General features: G+C 42.7%; 2 pseudogenes; both read right to left on the reverse strand.

The window, feature by feature from the left end:
• Positions 1-496: 496 nt before the first annotated feature.
• Positions 497-1,385, reverse strand: LOC101587891 (annotated as a pseudogene).
• Positions 1,386-1,532: 147 nt separating this feature from the next.
• On the reverse strand, positions 1,533-1,909 carry LOC111811975 (annotated as a pseudogene).
• Positions 1,910-4,179: the final 2,270 nt, after the last annotated feature.

The raw sequence follows: 4,179 nt of genomic DNA on the forward strand, positions 1-4,179 counted from the left end.
GCTCAAATGGGACTCCCAATCCTAGTTTTTAAGGATCTTCACACCAATTTTCATGGTGATTGTATCAGCCTACACTCCCACTAACAGTGTAGAAGGGTTCATTTCGCCCCAAAGCCCTTCCAGCATGTATTATTTCTTGATAACAGCCATTCTTTCTGGGGTGGGATGGAATCTTAGTGTTTTTTTTTTTAATTTTTATTTATTTATTTTTTATTTGTGTGTGTGTGTGTGTGTGTGTGTGTGGCCGGCTCAGCCCACCAGGGGGGGGGGCTGGCTGGCATGTGGTGCTCGGGGATTTGTTCTAAGTAGGTGCTTTAGACCACTGAGCCATCTCACCAGCCCCCTTAGTGTTGTTTTAATTTGCATTTCTCCAATGAGCAGTGATGTTGAACACTTTGTCACATATTTATTTGCTGTTTGTATTTTTTTTTTCTTAGAAATTGTTTTATTTTTCATCAGCCTCATTCCCATTTTGCTGAAGCATCAACAGAACAGCTCAAGACCACTCAGTCGTGGTTCTTACCCACTCAGTGGCCTGCACGGTGGGGGCTGCAGACCGATCTTCTGTGGCCGGCTGAGCGCTCCAGTCTTCAGTAGGGAACTGCTGAATGGGCACAGAGGGTACCTGCATGCCCTCAGACCAGTCTGCAACCTCAGGCTGAGCAGCAGTGAACTCTGGAGCTGGTGCAGTCCATTACCCTGAAATTCCTCCTGGGTCACAGCCTTTTCAGCAGCAGCCTGCTCTTCCCTTTCAATCTCTTCAGGATCCCGGTAGAAGTAGAGATCAGGCATGACTTCCCACGGGTGTTCACCAGAGATGGTACCACGCATGCGCAGCACTTCCTGGGCCAGCAACCACCACATCAGACCCACAGAGTGAGCTCCCTTATTGTTGCATGGGATGGCAATGTCCACATAGCGCAGAGGAGAATCTATGCTGCACAGAGCAATGGTTGGCAGATTGACGTGAGATGCCTCGTTAGGGGCTGGTGGTCAGCCCTGGGGTCAGTAACCACCAGAAGATGTGGCTCTCAGAAGGTTGCCTGGATCTGGTTAGTGAAGGTTCCAGGAGTGAAGTGGCCAGCGATAGGAGTAGCTCCAGTGGCAGCAGCAAACCTCAGCACAGCCCGCTGGCCCGTGTTCCTAGAGGATATGACACTGATGTTAACAGGGTTTTCAACGGCCACTACGGCTCGAGCTGCCAGGAGGAGCTTCTCCCAAGTCCGCTTTAGATTTATGATGTAGATTCCATCACTTTTCCTTTTATAGATATACTACTGCTCCATCTGGAAATCCAGGTTGGTGGTACTTAAGTAGGTTCCTGCAGCAAGGAACTTGAGGACATCCTCCTTCATTTGTAGGACATCAAGGGCTCCGGACAGCATGAAGTTTCCCTTTAAGTTATGATGGGAATCAAGAACAACGCCATATGGACCCTGCCTGGGCAGTACGGAAAGCACTGTTTTTATTTTATTTTTTTTAAATAATAAAAGTTTACTTTTTCCAAATGTGCACCTGGTTGAACCTCTGCATCATGCACCTTCACCAGCGGCAGGGGCATCTCCACCCTTGGTGTTTCTGATATAAATAACTGGAGCCCTGTGCATTGAGACCAGCTTGATAAGGAGCTTGATAGGGGCTCCTGAAGGACGACTCTGGCCAGCGAGCTACTGATCTTCAGTCTCTCCGACACCACAGCAGGCGTTGTAAGTTTATAGTTGGGAACTTCCTTACAGAGTTTGTCGTAAGTAGCTTTATCAAACAGAACCAGGTTGTTGAGCTTGTCCTGAACTTTGCCTTTGGACCACTTCTTCTCTTTGACCTTGCCCCCAGACTTACTCACTGGGTCTTTGTCTCTCCTGGCTGCCTTTCTGGCATCTTTCTTCTTCTTGTCATCTCTGGGTGGCATCGTGGAGCCCAGAGAGCAGTGATATAATTTGCTTGTATTTTTTCACCTGAGAAGTGTAAATTCATCTCAGATTTTGGATTCTGTCTTTATAGCTGGGGATAAGTTTTTCCAGCACCATTCATTAAAGACACTACCTTTCTTCCAGTGAATGTGTTTGGCACCTTTGCTAAAGACAAGGTAGCTGAATATGTCTTGAGTTGTTTCTGCATCTTCTAATCTGTTCCTTTGATCTTCAGGTCTTTTTTTGTAGTATCACACTGTTTTGTTTTGTTTTTTTTTTATCACAGTAGCTTTATAGTATAATTTCAAGTCAGGGTTGTGATGTCCCCTTGCTTTTCTTGCCCCAAATTACCTTTGCTATTCTAGGTCTCTTCTGGTTCCAAATGAAATTTTAGAATTGTTCTCTCTCTCTCTCTCTCTCTCTCTCTCTCTCTCTCTCTCTCTCTCTCTCTCTCTTTTTCTTTGGGAAAGGGTCCACACGGTGTTCAGGGTCTCGCTGCATAGATCGGACTTGTAGTGATTCTCCTGTTTACAGCCTCTCAAGTGCTGGGATGACAGGCACGTGCCATCTCAGCGTGCCCTGGGGGTGGGGCTGGCATGGCAGGCCCAGGATCGAACACTGGCCCTTGTGCCTGTTGCAGGCCTCTTAATCCTCTGAGCTATTTGGCCAGCCCTAGAATTATTTTCTTTAATGCTAATTCTATATCTATGATATATGCTGTTGTGATTTTGATCAGAATTGCATTAAATCTGTACAACAGTTTTGGAACTATTGCAATTTTCACTGTATTAGTTCTTCCTACCCAAGAGCAAGGGCTATCTTTCCATTTTCTGATGCCATCAATCTCCTTTTTCAGAGTATTGTAGTTTTCATTGAAGAGCTCTTTTATATTCCTCATTAGATTGAGTCTTAGGTATTTCTTTCTTTTTTGGGGGATGTTCTTGAGTGAATTTGTTTTTCATGTATAGGAAGGTTATTGATTTTTGAGTGTTGATTTTGTATCTAGCTTTGCTAATGAATTTGCTTATTAAATCTAGTAGGTTTTTGGGGGCCGGGAGACAGCTCAGTTGAATAAGCGCTTATCTGGCAAGTGCAAGGGCCTGAGTTCAATCCCTGGTTCCAGAAGAAAAGAAGAAAGGAAGGAAGGAAGGAAGGAAGGAAGGAAGGAAGGAAGGAAGGAAAGGAAGAAAGGAAGGAAGGAAGGAAGGAAAGGAAGAAAGGAAGGAAGGAAAGAAGGAAGGAAGAAAGAAAGAAAGAAAGAAAGAAAGAAAGAAAGAAAGAAAACCCCATGAATATAGCTTCAGAGGTCTCCCTGAGATTAGTCTCTCTCCAAGTGAGCCCAGAGCCTCAGAAGCACCTCACATTTACTGAGGACTAAAGGCAGGCTAAGGAATGTGCATAATTACTTTGGCGAAATCTAGTAGGTTTTTTAGTGGACATTTTGGGGTCTTCTATGTGGAATATCATGTGATCTGCAAACAATAATAATTTAAACGTCTTCCTTTTTAATTGCTATTCATTTCTTTCTCTTGTTTAACTTCTCTGGCTAAAGTTTCTAGGACAATGTTGAATGAGAGTGGAGATAGTGGAATCATTGTTTTGTTCCTGATTTTAGAGGAAAGGCTTTCAGTTTTTGTCTATTTAGTATGGTGTTGGCTGTTGATTTGTCATAGATGGCTTTTTATCAGATTGAGATAAAGACCACCTATTCCAATTTTCTGTGGGTTTTTTTAAAAATCATGAACGGATGCTTGAATTTGTCAAAAGCTTTTTCTGCATCTATTGAGATGGTCATATGATTTTTTTAAAAATCAAATTGGTATGACAGTTTCAATAATTAGCACATTGCATACTCTCTTCCTAGTGGTTATTTGCTGTACAAGATGCAGACATGATATCCTGTTTACAAACACTATTACAACAAATCCCTCTATTCATTAAAAGAATGTAACTATATATCTATCCTAACCACTTGAATATACAAATACAAAATGGACATTCATCTGTATCCCCTTTTTTGTTTAGTTCCATCATATGAATATTATAGGTGTGCTAACTCAGCAAAATATTCTAAAAGAGTCCAGTAGTCCATAATAGTATTGGGTCTTCCTCTTGACTGGAAATGTCAGAAATTCTTGACCTGAGTCCCCTACAGCTTAACATAACAGCATGGCTCTTCTTCTTCTTCTTCTTCTTCTTCTTCTTCTTCTTCTTCTTCTTCTTCTTCTTCTTCTTCTTCTTCTTCTTCTTCTTCTTCTTCTTCTTCTTC

The sequence above is a fragment of the Octodon degus genome, unplaced genomic scaffold, assembly GCF_000260255.1.
Source record: "Octodon degus isolate 3935 unplaced genomic scaffold, OctDeg1.0 scaffold00012, whole genome shotgun sequence".
NCBI lineage: Eukaryota > Metazoa > Chordata > Mammalia > Rodentia > Octodontidae > Octodon > Octodon degus.